Consider the following 16836-nt stretch of genomic DNA (forward strand, 5'->3'; position numbering starts at 1 on the left):
CAGTGCTACAGGAATGCCAGAGCCTGCCTACTGCTTCTCAAATAAATGGTGCTTTCCTGAGCTACTTTGTCTGCAGTGGGACCTTGCTATGTATCATCATGCTCAGCCTTCTCTGTCAGGAACTCACTGATGGTGAATGTAAAAATGCAAATTTCTTTTAAATATGATTGTTTTAAAACCCTATTTGTATAAATAAAGAAGTATACATTTTATACCCTGAGCCCTTATTCTTCCTTAGAATCCTTTTTATTCTTTCAGTGTATTTGAAATATAAATTTGGCCAGAAGGATTTAATCTTAGCAATATAGGACTGGTGCTCAAGAGGAGTATTAAATTCATGGTTTTTCTGCTATTTTGAAGAGGAGGATGACAAGTGCCAATGTTGTTGTTTTTCCCCCTGGCCCAGTTTTATAGTTTTCAATCTCTCAAAAACATGCAAGTAGCAAAAAAGCAGTCTGAAGAGAAAGAAAACTAGATCCAGATGCTACTTCTCCTTCAGACAACCACAGGTTCTTGTCTCATGTCCCATCAGAGGGATTTCAGTCACATTCCCCAGAAACAGTATCAGGAACACTGATCCCTGTGTTTAGAGTTCAATTGGCAATGAAGCAGTGCTCACAGGATGAGTGCAAGTTCCTGGTTGCCAGGGTAGTTTCTCAAGGTATCTGGCAGCTTTAAGTACAGAAGTGACTCTAGCTGTTTGAGGGAGTGAGAGGCTGAGAAGCTGACCAGTCCCATAGTGTATCAAGAACTGCTTGACACAGTACTTCCAAGTCAAGGAGAGGAGGGGAGACATCGCCTGTCCCAATGACCCATTCTCATGTTCATTTTTCCAGCAGTCAAAGCTGTCTGAGGACCACAAGGTGTTGTAAGGATATAAGGGATGGATGGATCTAGCCTGTTGGGTATGTTTACTTTACATGAGTGAAACAGAAATCTCAATTGCTTAGAACCTACAATGGCCAGGAAGAGGGTGAACACTTCTGTTTTCACTGGAGGCCAAATCAGTCACTGGTTCTTTTTGCCAGAATCTTTCACTCTTCTTTCAGTGAGGCTCCAGGCAGGTTGTCTGTGCCAAGCATTCCTCCATGGCCACCAATAATCTGTAAGAGCACCTTTTTCTTCAGAAACAGGGCTATGGGAATACTGCAACTTATAGAAAGCTCTAAGGAAAAGGTACTTCTGGGTGAGGTGCAAGTCCCTTGTTGCTAGTAAAGTTGGGAGATGGTAAATTCCATAAGTTTTCCTCTACCAGGCCTGAGGTTGGGGTAGGGTGGGGAGACCAGCCAAGCTGGTCTCACTCATTAGAAAGTAAACTGTCCCAGCGAGTGATCTGTGACTAGAAGCAGGTTGTTTTGTGTCCTTGCCCCAGGGAGATCAAAGTGCAAATAGCTTCCATTGTGGGAGTCCTAGGGAGTAAGTGTTGACACCCCTGGGTCTCTAGTCCTAGAACTGACCAGGTTGGATGACCCCAAATCTTCTAAGGTCGCTGGGTCAGAACTGAAGGCAGGCCTGGCCAAGGCACTCTCATTCCTCAGTGGGTTAAGGATTGAGGCCAAGCTGTGATGGAGGCACCACCCATCCTATCTACCAGTGTTTGACTAAGAACGTTTTTGTTTTCTCTTAAGTACCCATTTATGAGTCTTTTCATGAGTCTTTTCTGGTGGCTTTGGCTTATTTCTTTACACTTTTGAAGAAGTAGTTCGTGGTTCATAATTAATGACTCATGCCTCACTCCTTAGAAAACTCCTGTTGATAATTTTACCAGTAGACCACCATGTATTTCTCAGGCATGACTTTTGTTTTCTCCTACCCAGAGCTCTGCATTCATTGCCACACAAGCTAATGTGGAGGTGATTCCTATAGATAGGTGATTTTTTGTCCAATTGCTAAGTGCAGCATCTCCCTTATTCTCATGTACCTTAGTAATTGTATCAAATACTTAATAGAGTTCTTGACAAGTATGATAAACAAAGTTCAGAGGTGAAGATGCAGCTCAGTGGTAAAGTACATCCCTGGCAAACACTTGACTCTCAGTTCAGTCCCCAGCACCAAAAGGAGGAAAGGCAACAAATGTTAGGCTCAGGAGAGGATACATTAGGACTCATAGAAAAGCAGCACCCAGATTGGCAATGAGGAGTTGTGAAATGAGGGAACATTGGTAGAATATTTGTAGGGGGAAAGAAGAGAGCCCCTTGATGTGTGTACCCTTTTAGAAAGCAGAGGTAGAAACAGGGAATGAACCTCTGGTAGTCAGCCTAGGCCATGGAAGGAAGAAGCCATGACATGTATGTTACTCTAATGGGACCAAAGTGTAAAGTGGCACCACCATACCAGGCCATGGCCCGGACAAGAACAGACATTCTTGCATTGGAGAGATGTCTTTTGACCACTTTGGCCATGTTAATGATATTTCCTTATGTTGTTTCCTTTTTCCTTCCAACTTGTCATACCTATAGCAGATCCTGTCCAGGAGACCCATTCTCTCTAATCTTATTCTCTAAAAGTCTCCCAGTTTATAGCTGCACATATCCTAGACGAAAAAAGTAGGGGGTAGATACTCTGTCAGACATAGATTGAAACTGAAAGGTATCTTTAAAGTAGACTTTGACAAGGTTCTGGTATTGACAGTCTTGTGTTGATATGTGCTGTGATTGCAACCAGCTTCTGGTCTAATTCTGAAATGACAATGGGAGAGAAATGGTGATAGGACATCATGGACCACTATGGTTTCAAACCCTTCGCAGGTACATCTCCATTCATGGATGTGCTATCAGCCAACATACAGATGTCTGTTAAAGGGGTGATAGCCGGGAAAAGGAAATTTATTGGCCACAGATGAGACCAGCCTTTGGACAAGTGATTGCCTTTCAGTGTGAGGCAAAGAGTGCCTACCTATACAGAGATATTTTTCAGGAAGCAAGATGATTCACTCACATCTTCTTATCCACAAAATAATCTGAGAATAACTCTGGAATCCCAGAGGTGAGAGTCATGTGCTTTGCATTTCTACACGACTGCTTTGCTTCATGGCTCTTTATGCTCTTCTGAAACCTCCTTCTGAGCTGGCCCACAATGTGCCCAGGAGGCAGGAATCAAAGGGAACTTGGAAGCTTGGCTGCTAATCACTCTGGCCACACTGACTTGGGGCTGTAGGCATGTGCTGGGCATCTGCTCCATTCTAATGGTATGGGCTCCAGTGGGAGCTTTGGTTCTTACCAGGAGAAGGTAACAGTGCCTCTGTTTTTGAGCCATCTCCCAGGTCAGGATGTCTTTATTTGCAGAGGCTTGAGCTTTGCCATATCTCTCATCATGACAGGTTTTTTTCTTTCTTTCTTCCTTCCTTCCTTCCTTCCTTCCTTCCTTCCTTTCTTTCTTTCTTCCTTTCTTTCTTTCTTTCTTTCTTTCTTTCTTTCTTTCTTTCTTTCTTTCTTTCTTTCTTTCTTTCTTTCTTTCTTTCTTTCTTTCTTTCTTTCTTTCTTCCTTCTTTCTTTTTCTTTATTTTGTTGGTCATGGGACTTGAACTCTAGGCCTAGGGGCTGTCTCTCTGTTCTTCAGCTCAAGTCTAGCTCTCTATCACTTGAGCCACAGTGCCACTTCCAGTTTTCTGGTGGTTTCTTGGAGATAAGTGTCTCAAGGCCTTTCCTGCCCAAGCTGGTTTTTTACTGGCATACTCAGATCTCTGCCTCCTGAGTAGCTAGGTTTACAGTCAAGGGCCACTGGTGCCAAGTTTGACAGGTTAATTATTTGCTAAACATAACAATCCCTGCATTCTATCCTGGAAGAAGTTTCCGTATCATCCTATACAACACTGATGGTCTTAGTGTTGTGGCAGAGCACACAGCAAGGCAGCTTTCTATGCATGCATATTGACTAATACCTGAAAAGGCAGCTTGCAAAGGCCAAGGAGATTGTTGTTGAAGAGATTGTTATTCAAAAGCCCCTAGTGCTAGGAAGGCTCTGGAAATGCATACATCTCAACTTGCACTGGGCATTTCCAAATTTTAAGTTCTAGTGTTGTTTCTTTTCCTTTGTACACAGCTTGAGTAGGTTGTTCCAGACAAGGAAAGCTACCTACAGAAGGTCTGTGTGCTAGCTACACTCATACAAAACAAGCAGTTCAGGGCTTGATTTTTCGTACATTTTTAGACTGCAATCTGTTCACTGGTGAGGTTTTTAATGTTTCCAAGATCATTTTAAATGATTTTGTGCCCTATCACCATATCACTTAGGTTTCTATCCTAAGCTAAATCAGCAACAACAATAACAAAAACAACAGACTGGACTCACTTGTAAAGTAGTTAAAAGTGCCACCTGCTGTTCAAACTGCAGAAATACCCATTTCTTGTAACCTTCAGAGAAACAAAGGCTTTCTTTTTATTATTATGATTATTATTGTGAAAATACCGTACAGAGGGGGTCTTTAAAATGCTTATAGTAGTCTGTACCCAAAGTGGTCCTTATCATTGGAATTTATGGTGACTTCCCAGTGATAAAAGAAGTCCTGAGTGCCCTGAAAACAGCCACTGCCAATGACAGCAGGTCTATCTCAGTGCACCGGGCAACATCTTCTATTGTGGCCTGGACTTAACTTACTTCATAGACCATCTCACAGATGATAGAAAGAGAAAAGGCACCAAGATGGCAGATGCAATCAGGTTTGCAGAGCCAATGTGTTTGCATCAGGGTTGGGGTTAGTTTTAAGTCAGTTGACTCAATTAACTCATCTACTCTTTCTATGAGTCTGACATTAATGACTGCTTATCAGAGGCCAACAACTGAAACCCAGCAAGTGCTCAGCATGTTGGCTAAGAGTGCTGTATAGATAATGTACAGCTGCATGGTACTTGTGCTGTACACTTCTCCTATGCTTCCCCGAATTCTAAATATTTCTAGTAGAGAGGAAAAAAGCTGAATCAGCTAATGAACACATCTTACATCTGTTGGGTTGTTTTAATAGTATTATTGTTTGATTGGACTCAAAGCCTCCTACATGCTAGGCATGTATTCTACCACACATCCTGCCCCCTTCTTGCTTTAAGTATTTTAAGTAATTTTTGGGCTTTGCTCTTCCCTCACATACACCTCCCACAGAGCTGGGATTTCAGGAATGAACCACCTAGCCAGAAGAATTTGTTGAGATAAGGTCTGCTTGCTAACACTTTGCCTAGACTAGCCTTGGATCTCAGTCCCCTCCCATCTCTGTTATTCCCCAGAATAACATACCTATGGTTTGAAATATTATAATCCCATTATTATTCTGAGTTCTCAGATGTGGTGCTAGAAGGCATTGCCTTCTTACTTGACTTGAAATTATAAACCTTCATCAGGGGACATAATTCTGCTCTAGACTATCAGAACCTCATATCAATGTGTAGACACTGCTCATTGTTAAATCATAGTTCAGGATATGTTGCATGTCTTTAAGCCTCACTTTTTACACACACACACACACACACACACACACACACACATGCACACACATACACACAAATACACACACATACCGTTGTTTTCAGTGGTGACTTTGTACATCTTCTATTAGACCACCTGAGTCCTCTCTTATGCATCTTAGAGCTTTTCTTACCAATCTTGCTGCTTTCCAGTCTTCTCCCTCCTCAGGTGTCCAGTCTCTGCCCTTGACAGTGGCTGAGGCTTGTAGTACTGGGATTAGAGAAAGAGAAAAGATAGATACAGATATTTAAGTAGAAACCTCATCTCTTGCACTTTTAGGTGATTTTAGATGCTTGTTTTCATCAGATCCTCACTCCTATTACTTCTCCCAGCCTCCCAATGCCATGTCCTTCTCCTAGATCCCACAGAAGGCTCAGCTGATATTATAGGAAACCGAAACATTGTGCTTCTGTGAAACCTGCATTGCTGCTGCTTTGAGTAAATGTATTTTTATCAGCGATAATTTTTCTTAATGGAATATGGGAGAAACAGAAAAAACTACTTATTTAAAGCAGTTTCACTTAACCTTTCTCTTACTCAGTTTATTTAAATTAACTTCATATGCCTATGAGGGACATTACACAAAACAATCTTTCTATGTATATATTTTTTGCTTGTTTCTGTGGTATCATGACTCAAATTCCTTAAACTTTTTGAGGCAAAGATCTTCATTGTGGCAAATATTCAGAATGGAAGGAAAGGGAAGTGAGAATGGAGATCAATTAACATCTTACATCATCCACTGTCCAGGGCTGCTATTTCCACTATTGGAATTGATGATACCCAGTTTGCAGATTCATTGTCATGAAATGGCCCTTACATCATTGATAAACTGAGTATCTTGGGTTCCCTTTATAGCATTGGACTTTTGATGTCTGCACACTATGTGTCTGAAGGACCCAAGAGCAAGCTTATCTCCACAGAAGTGAGGTCTCCTCTCATGATAAAGTGAGATAATATGAGGACTTTCCAAAGGAAGAGGCTATTACTCAGCACTCCCATATTACAGGATTTGGAGAGAGAACAAAACAAACCCGTAAACTGGCCCTAGAACTTGACCTCTTCCCACTCATTCCTTTCTTCTTCAGATAATAAAGCTGAGTAAGCTGAGGAAGGAAGCACACCACCTCCTAATTCAAATTTTGTTGCCTGGTTTCCCCAGACAATTCCTACACCCTTCCATGAGGGTTTGACCTAACATCTGATCTTGTCAAGTGTCTTCTCAGAAGGAATTCTATTGAATAATAATGTCTTCAAAAACTAACTTTGTGGAAAATCTTTACTTCCCTTCCATATCTAAGACAGCCTTTAACTCAGTACACAGATGATCCAGTGGGAACAAATACAAATTGAGTATGCTGCATTGTACACCTCTTAATGTTTATGGGCTTTAATTTTAAGTTTTAAAAGATACGTATAAAAACCAGGAGCCTGCTGGTTCATGCCTGTAATCCTAGCTAATCAGGGGGCTGAAATCTGAGGATTGCAATTTGAAGCCAGTTGAGACAAGAAAGCCCATGAGACTCTTATCTCCAATAAACTACTAAGAGAAAGCTGGAAGTGGTGTTGGGATTTAGTGGGTAGAACACTAGCCTTGAGCACAAAGAGGCTCAGAGACAGTGCACAGGCCCTATGTTCAAGCCCCATGGCTAGCAAACAAAACAGCATTTATACTTAACAAAACTGTACACATTTCCTCTTTAGGTCCATCATGATCTCCTACCACTAGCCACACTGCCACTGGATTTTTGTAGTTCATGATCGTACAGCTTTGTGGACTGGGGAGGTCTCTCCTGACAGGTCATTTCTACAAAGATTTGGTGTGTGGCTGTGTTTTAACAAACTGAGTTTCTGTTCAACTCATGTTTACAAATGAGTTTACACATCATCATAGCACCCTTCCTCTGAGCAGGGCTGCTGGTGAATTTAGCATGGACCTCTGAAATAGAGACATAATTTCATTTGACATTATTATCATTCTAGGCAAAAATTGAAATTCCAGTTATAAAACAATGTATCAATCCTATTGAAATCCTGGTATTGATTTTCCTCAAAGACTTTGAAACCAGAATTTTTTTTAATCTTGAAAATGCAGTACAGAGGGGTTACAATTACACAAGCAAGGTAATGAGTACATTTCCTTTTTGGGGGGAGGGAGTCTGGTCGTGGGCCTGAACTCTGGGCCTGGTCCCTGTCCCGCAGCTCTTCACCTCAAGGCTAGCGCTCAACCACTTGAGCCATAGCACCACTTCCAGCTTTTTATTTCTGCTTCTGTGGTGCTGAGGAATCAAACCCAGGGCCTCATGCATGCAAGGCAAGCACTGTACCACTGAGCCACCTTCCCAGCCCACATGAGTACATTTCTTATCAAGCATTGCAGCCCACATGAGTACATTTCTTATCAAGCATTGTTCCCTCCTCCTTTGTTTCCCCTTCCCTTCCCTTCCCCATCTCCCTCCCCATACCACACCAATGTTGTAAAGTTTGTCTTTCGACATAATGTCTTGTACATCTCATTGTTGCAATGGGTCCACCTGTATCCCTGTTTAAACAATTTGTTTTTCCCTTCCCCTCCACAAATTATAGCAACATCAAATACAGTGAAAACAGGGGTTATACCGAGGAGGAGGGACATAAAAAAACACAAAGAAATCATCTTATAAATATTTTTAAAACAATAGAAAGAAAGAAAAAAATGTGAGTCCTTATCTTGGGGTTCATTTCACCTAACATCAACTCCTCTGAACATTTCTGCTTGTCTCAGACATATACTAGTCATTGCAAATAAGGGAAACCATGGGACCTGTGTTTCTTTGGGCTTGAGACGAGAATGTTTTATATATGTACAAATATATCATGGGAGAAGCATGGAATCGTGGACAGTTTTTGATTCTTATGTGTTCATGTACCACAGCTTTATCGTTAAACTCCATTGTGAGCTTTCGAACAATGCCTTGGGCCATCTCATTTAGAAACTTTAGATATTAGTGCAGCTTGTTCTTTTAAAGGATCAATTCTTGCATAATGCAAAACATTACTTACCTTGGGGGCAATTGGCAAGGCTGAGATGAAGTCGGCCTCACCTAACGGACTACACCTCACACCAATTGCTGGAATCTGCATCTGCAAGCCCTGTTCTCCTGTGTTCCTTACAAACTTCCCAACCTCCCTCCTTACAATATAATCTAGCTGGAAGCAGTGACTCACATCTGTAATTCTAGCTACTCAAAATCTGAGATACATCCAGAGGATTTGTGTTAAGACCAGATCAATTAGAAAAGTCTGTTAAAATTGAGCCTCTAGTGATTAGTACAAACAGGACTGAAAGTGTGATTCAAGTAGTCAAGTGCCAGCCAACTAAGCAGAAGACCCTGAGTTCAACTGCAGGACTTGCAAAGGGGTGGGGAGTAAGGGGGGAGGGGAGATGCAGCACTATATTCCATCTTGATAGTATTCAGAGGATGAGGAACTAGTAGGAAGTGCTTCAATAGCTGTTGTGAGTCAAGTCCTGGCTTAGAACTCTGTATATGAAAAGTTGTAGTTATTCTTCAATGGTCAAGCTCAAACTACCTATAAAGAATCACTTTATATGTATGTGGGTATAAGTTTATGCTTTGATCTACTGTGTGAAATCAGAACAAGAAACTACCTCTGAAAACAGAATCAGCTGTATGGTGGGGAGGAAGAAGCAGATTCCCTATATAGTATAGCATCAACCTCCCTGGAACTACAAAGCCTATAAAACAAACTCCAGCACAGCATTGGCTGTGTTTTATGGTAAGTTCTTGTCCCCTGCAAAGGCCACCCTCTCACATGTCTGCTTTGCTCTCCAATTTCCTGTGGCAGTAGCATCCACCAACACATAATGGGATACAGGCATTGAGATGCTTGCTGATCTTTCTTTCCAACCTTATGTCTTAAATTAGCTTATCTCCATGTCCGTAAGTTAATTTAGTCCAGTTTATAAGACCTTAGAAAATACGTGTTTCCAGGGGGAGAGGGGAGGCTGGGAAGGGATGTGAAGGGTAAACAAAAGAGGAGGCTGCAATGCTTGGTAAGAAATGTACGCATTATCCTGCCCATGTAACTGTAACTCCTCTGTACAGTATGTTCACAAATAAAATTAAATTAAATTAAAAAAAAAAAGTAAAAAAAAAAAAAAGAAAATACGTGTTTCCAATTCAATGTGTAAAGTCTCCTTGCAGGGGCAGGTTATATTCCTTAGTCAATAACCCTTCAGTCAGTACCAGACAATCTTAGTGCCAAGTTCACTCTGAATTTTCCCTTTTCTTGGATACAAGAACTCCCTAAAGTCAGTATGATCCTTGGGTCTTCAAAGAGAGAAAATTGGAAATGCTATATGCAATAGTCAGAGTGGCCAAGAGCCACTGTAAATACGAAAGCCGTTCTGGCTATGTCACCTACAACCGGTGGCAGCAGCCACACCTGTGTAATATCCAAGCTGTAGGTAAGCCTTTACAACCTGCAGCAGGTAGATCCACAGTCTACCTTTTCTGGGAGGAGGCTTTTTAAGAAATATTAGTTTTTATGATTTGCACAGTTTCTGCTTGGCAACTTCCAATCTAGAATAGATTTTTGTCATCTGCTCACATATGCAATGTTTTTACTTGTTCCCTGTGTATTTTTTTAACTTTAGAAACTTAGTGAATACTTTCATCCAGTTTAAGAAGCCGAATTTTGTAGCAGTAAAGGGCCCAGCCATTGGACTAGGAGCATCCATATTGCCTCTTTGTAATGTGGTTTGGACCAAGGAAAAGACTTGGTTCCAAACACCCTGTACCCCCGTAGGACAGGATCCAGATGGCTGCTCTACTGGTATCTTTCCCAAGGATATGGGAGGCACATCTGTGAGTACCTTGGTTAAAAACTTATTTTAGACAATGTCCTAAGAACCTGTGCTTTGGGTGTTGTTCCACTCAGGGTATCTTGTGTGTTCTCTGGGGACATTTCATCAAACCTACTTGGTTCATGCAGTGCTGTAATACTTCCCAGGAGGCCTTTCCTCCATTGAGGAGCCTCCAGATTTACCGAAATCACACTGATACCCAGTTTTCAATCAAGAATTTTCTTTTGCTTCACTTTAAAAGCTGCCCTTTTAAAGTAGCAGTGGGAGGCCATGCACTAGATGCTCACACACACCTGTAATACTAGCCTTTTGGGAGGCTGATACCAGATTTGCAGTTTGAAGCCAGTGTAGGCAGAGAAACCCAAGAGATTCTTATTGCAATTAGCCTGGAAAAAGCCACTAGAGATCAGTGGCTGGAATGGTAGAGTGCCAGCTTTGAACAAAAAGAGCCAGGTTAAGAGCTAAAGGCCCTGAGTTCAAGTCCTATTATACACAATGTCCCCCACACCTGTACCCACACACCTTCCCCAACAAACACACAAAAGCAATTAGGGAGCAAACTTGACCAAAGAAAAGAAGCGGGGAGAGGGGTTCAGTATAATTTTGTGGTTCATTTTTTTCACTATTTAAATTGGTCCATTCATGATGAGAGATTGTGTTTGTGTTTTCTCAATTACATATACCTTGTTCCTTAGTTCTGGAGACAGACTGAGAGTGTTGGCAGAGAGGAGAATGCACAGAGATTGAATTCTGTTGAAGGGAGGGACTGGATGTCAGATTGGATAGGGGACAAGTGCAACTCCTCCAGCTCCACCACTGAGTGTCCCATAGTTTGACCTGGCCAATTGGCATGATGCTGTCTTTGTACCCATCAGTGTGGGGAGTGCAGGAAGACCATTGTGTCATGGAAAATGACTGTAGCTGAGGGAGTTGCGGAAGGAACTGACAACCCACAGCTGAAATAACAGGATCTCCCTTTGGGGTTCACAGCTAAGTTTACCTCCTCATGTAGAAATATCCAGTATCCAAGGGTATCACTTCCTTGGGGAGCCTACAATGAGGGGAGATAGTACAATTTCAGGCAATCTTGGGAGCAATTAGAGTACAATGAAGAAGAAAATGTGTGTCTCCTCTCTGAAATTCCAGAGGGTAAGAGTAACTGAGGAGAGGAAGCTGTCAGTCACTGCTGAGTTGGTAGGGTTGAGAAGGAAGGCACATTGGAGCTGGGAGTCATATGTGTAATCCTAACTATTTAAGATGCTGAGATTTGGATGATCATTATTCAGGGCCAGCCCAGGCCAAAAACTGGGTGACATCTCCTCTTAAGCTAGCAATGAATATCAACTTCACTACAACAGGAAGCTTAAAATAGGTGAGTCCAGGCCCAGGCATGTACCTGGATAGGAAGCAAGACCATAACTAAAAAATGACCAGCACAAAATAGGCATATAGCTCACCTACCTAGCAAGTACAGTACTCTGAGTTCTAACATGAGTACCATGAACAAGGGTAAGCATGGTGACCTCGGTGCCCCAGTGTGATTCACTGAGATGGCTGCAGCATCTGTTGCTCTGTAGGCTCCTGCCAAAGAGGAACAGTCTGTCGACATCCCTCAATCTATGCCTACCAAGACAGCAAATGCTGAGCAGAACCCCTCACAATGGCCAAGGATGGAGGTTTGGTTGGAACTTTGGCCCCTCAAAGGGGAGGAGAGCAATGATCTGCAGGACCAGTTGGACTCCTGAGTGAGAGAAGGGCAGAAGGAGGCAATGTTGAGGTTGGTACGGGGTTTGTGTTTAATGACTAATATGGCTTCAGTGGAAATGTTCTGACTTTGATTAATATATTTTATGATATGTGAATCAAGGGAGAGCTAGGGCAGTGAGGGAAACACACTTGTGTAAATTTTCCATAGGTTGAAACTTACTCTAAAGTCTAAGTTGTTTTTGAAAACTGAAATGTGGAGAAGTTGATGAAAGAGCACAGCTCCCCAGTACTGGCACTGTTCTCTGTAGATTTACCTGCCCTATCCATCCCTCTACTGGTGGGTACTTGTCCCCAGGGTGCCTCATACCCCATCCCAGTGTGCTGCTCAATCCAGAACAGCTGCTGTTGGGCAGGGAGGATCAGGAAGCCCTGATGCACTCATGTGCCAACAGTGCCTCCTTCCCTTGGAGGCACAACACAATCCAGAGCTCTGCAGCACCCTATCATTGCTATGAATTGGAGCCTCCAAAATTTGGGCTTTGCCTGCATTATTCCCCCACACCTCCAGACCAGCCTTTTGGGGACTTCTGAGACCTGGAGAATACGAAAGGGAGGCCTGGAGGCAGCATCTGTTCCCATTGGAGCACTGAGTTTGCCACAAGGACCTAACAGGCTGAGAATCTTGGGAATGAACAGTGCAGGGTGGCTAAACCTTGATACTCTCTGCTAACATGTCAGGCATTTACTGACATATATATTCTAGCCCTCTGTGTCCACCAAACCATGGCCATTTGGGATGTGTGTGTATGTCTGATAAGTCAGAAAGTGATTGGCTAGCAAACAAGAATGACCAGTGCTAATGGGTTCACATGGTTGACTGTATTGGCCCTTTATGAGAGATCTCTGGTAGATCTGAATGTGATGTTGCAGTTGACAATTCTTTCCATCAACTCATCCCTCTATTTATCATTCAATTCACATCCTACTCCCTACTTTTCCAGCTCTCTGACCAGCAGTCCAGGTTAACACTCAGTACTGTTCAGCCCCAATACTTTGACATCAAGTAGATGACCAGTGCAGTCCCATTTGGGGTTATTTTCCTCTTCTTGTCACTATAGGATGATACTGTAAGAAAGTGGCCAGTCCCCTCCTTGGCTTGCATACCCACACTGTCTGACCACAACCAATCCATTTCTATAAGCTCATAAGTTCTTAGTAAGTATGAAGGTGTCTTCTCAGAAATTGCATGCCACGTTTTAGGCTCCTGTCTTTCTTCACCTGTAGCCTAGCATACCTTCCTTGGGCAGATTACTGAGTTTTTCTGAAACTTCGCCAGCAATTTGAGAAGAGTAAGGGTTGGACTCAGGTCTCAGCCTCCTACTTTCCTGATATCCAGGAGTCCCATAAGTACAAGAGAGTATTCTACCCTCACCTGGGAGGTCCATGTTTAGCACATGATGATATTGGGTCAGGTCCCATAGTGCTCCACCTGGCATTGAAATGCTGTTTTGTACATTTTACTATGCTGTGTCCACCTATCCCTACCTGATTAAGATCTTTAAGCTCATTGTGAGTTATTACTGAAGAAGGTGACTTGCTAACAATTAAATGCTAATTCTACCACTAAAGAATCCTTATTTCCAGGAAAATGTTAAGATCATTGTAAACAATAATCTGGGGGAATGTGTGGAGGTGCAATGGTATGGGAGGATGAGGGTCAAGTAGAGGAAAGACTAAGTAAATATGAATAGGTAAACACCATCTAACCAAATGGCATTTTGGAAGTGGAATCTTTGTACTGAATGTTTCAGTGGTAGAATTCTTGATGGTTCATTGTGTTTGAAAAGATTCAAATTGGTTTGAAGTCTCTGCAACATAAGCACGTGCAACTTAATATTATCAGTGTACACAACAAGTGCATGAGTATGTGAAGTTGTACACATACACACACATACACAAAGTTGGAATTGAAGAGATGTTATTAGTACAGACCTGGGACTAAAGGGCCTGTGCTACCAGCAGCACAAGGTGACCTACACTATGATAGCTCTTGCTCAGATTGTATGCTCACCATAAGCCATACTTCCAGCCCCTCTTTTGCGATTATTTTGAAGGTGGGATCTCAAGACTTTTCTGCTTAGGTTGGTCTCGGAGCCACCATCCTCCAGGTTTAAGCCTACTGATTAGCTAAGATCACAGGTGTGAGCCACCAATCCTGGCCCACTGCTTGTGTGTTTAAGTGGAAAATGGTTAACAGCCTTGAATCAGCCATGTCATTCACACTCTTGGCAAATTCAGGAACTCCTTTTGTTGTCTTGCACATCCAGTCATTTGGAAAAGTGAAAAGCACAAGTCAGGAAAGACTCCCTAGTAACAAAGAGATGTGTATGGAGCTAGCTGGGAAGAAGGAAGATGGACCACCATGACAGTGTGCTGGCTAGAGACAGATGGCTCCAGTTAGACCAGATGGAGAGAACCAGATAAGGGCATGAATAGAATATAAATGGAAGAGAGCGATTTTAGAGCTATTGGCTGACTTTCAAAGGGAAGAAAACAAAAAGAAGTAATGAGGCTAGGCATGGTGGTACATGCCTATGTTCTGCATACAAAGGTAGCTTAGCCCAAAGTCCTACTTAGATTAAACCCTATCTCAAAAAAGAGAAGAGAAGTTACTGAGAGAACAGAGTGGAACCACTATCACTGAGTTCTCTGGACCTGAACATGTTGGCATATACTATTGAGAATATACTTCTATTGGCTAGCAGGACTAGGCTGTGGCTTCCCTACTGTATGTTGAGAAAGAAAATGATGCTCTAAGATGGGAAAATTCAGTGGTCCTAGGGCCCTTCTCCTTTATCCATTCTCACTTGTCTGCCTTGAAGAACTGACTTAATATAAAGAACAAGGTTTAGTGAGATTTCTGATAAGTGTTTACTTATAGTAGATCCTTTTCCCCCAAGGAGAGGCTGCTTAGTCAACCTGTGGATTAGCAGAACATTCCACACTCTTCAGATGCTCATGACCTGTCCAAGACTGTGCTCAAATGCCAGCCTCACTTAGGGTGATGTTCAGAACCTTGCAAGGCTTTCTGCTGAGGAACAGGTCCCCTGCCACTGTGTTCATCTTTTTTGACTCTCTTGAAGGGTGGTGAGTCAGCCATACCTGTGCCCTCCAGCATTTGCTCGTGTGCTCTGTGCACTGCGTGGAAGTAAAAAAGCAGTGGAAACTGTAGTGTCCTCTGGGAAATTTTCATGAAGATTTCATCTCTTGAGAAGGGAGACTCTATCCACTTCTTGTTTACCTGAAGCCCAGAAGCTCTGGGTCTGGTTTTCAGCACTGCCAGGGAAACACAGAAGGAAGTCATCATTTCAACCCATTCTCCCCTCCTCACCCTGCATGAGCATCTGGGAGCCTGTTGCTGGAATGGTAAATCCAGACACTTTCCTCTGAAACCAAAATGAAAACCTGGGACAAAATTAAAGTCAGTGTAAAGTGAATAAGCATGTATCGATGTATACACTACTACATATTGTAAAAACAAAAGAATGTCCACTTCCTTCATGCAGTCATTCGAAGTCATGTGTCAGACTCACTCAGCATGGCAATAATTTTGGGAACATGAAAGTCCTGGCTGCTTTGTCTCTTATAGTTATATCCACATGGTGAAATGTGATATCCAGCAGTAATAGCTCAGCCATTAGAACATGGGCTCTGTGTCTCAGGAACAAGTCACTTTTTGTAACTCAGAGAGGAAAAGAAACCACAGACAGCCACTCTAGGCCTGGCTGACTTCCATAAGATTAACAATTACTTGGCCTTATTTATGGCTCATTTTCTTGCATATGAAGAGTTCACACATGGGAGCTGGCTTTAGAGGACAGAGTGCAGATAAAGGAAGTTAAAACAATAACCTCAAACACAAAGTAGACCTTTTCTAGTTCACATTTTTGGAGTCCATATGATTCTGAAGGAGGTTATGCCTTTCTCATAATAGCCCAGCCCATCTGCCCATTGGATCATGACTCCCCACAATTCATAATTAGCGTCTACTAGCATGTGTGCCACAGGATCTGGGGTTTGTGAGCACCCATCCTCATTGTTGACATTGGGGGATGAGGCTCCCTCTGTCTGCTTGCATCATGTTTCACATCTCAACACTCTGCTTCCTTTCAGGCCAATGAAATGATGCTCAGTGGTTGGAAGCTGACCTCACAGGAGACTTGTGGCAAAGGCCTGGTATCCCAGGTTTCTGGTCAGGGAAGTCATGGTTCTAGTCATGGAGCTCGCCTCCTGTAATACAGTTGTTCATGTAGTTGGTTCTTTTACATGTTAGTTTTTAAAAAATAAAATCTTGGGCTGTGAAGGTGACCTGGTGGTAGAGTGCTTGCCTAGCATGCATGAAGCCCTGAGTTTGATTCTTCAGTAACCACATATCCAGAAAAAGCTGGAAGTGTTGCTGTGGCTCAAGTGTTAGTATGCTAGCTTTAAGCAAAAAATGCTTAGGGACAGTGCACAGGCACTGAGTTCAGGCCCCAGGAATTGCAAAAATGAACAAATTGTTGATCAGCTTTTACCACTTCAGGTCATAAAAAAGGGTAACAAGGCTCAGGACTGTTGCTACAAGAGCTCATGTCTTCCCACAAACAGAGGGATAAGGATCCTGTCTCTCACTTTCCAGTACCCAGAAAACCCTCAAATGGTGAATGGATCAATAAAATGTAGTATACATGTATGAGGTTACATATATATATATATATATATATATATATATATATATATATATATATATATATGTATGTATGTATATA

General features: G+C 42.3%; 1 pseudogene; it reads left to right on the forward strand.

Moving 5' to 3' along the window:
• Nucleotides 1–2716: 2716 nt before the first annotated feature.
• On the forward strand, nucleotides 2717–16356 carry LOC122098313 (annotated as a pseudogene).
• Nucleotides 16357–16836: the final 480 nt, after the last annotated feature.

The sequence above is a fragment of the Dipodomys spectabilis genome, unplaced genomic scaffold, assembly GCF_019054845.1.
Source record: "Dipodomys spectabilis isolate Male_0828 unplaced genomic scaffold, ASM1905484v1 ptg000474l, whole genome shotgun sequence".
Lineage (NCBI taxonomy): Eukaryota > Metazoa > Chordata > Mammalia > Rodentia > Heteromyidae > Dipodomys > Dipodomys spectabilis.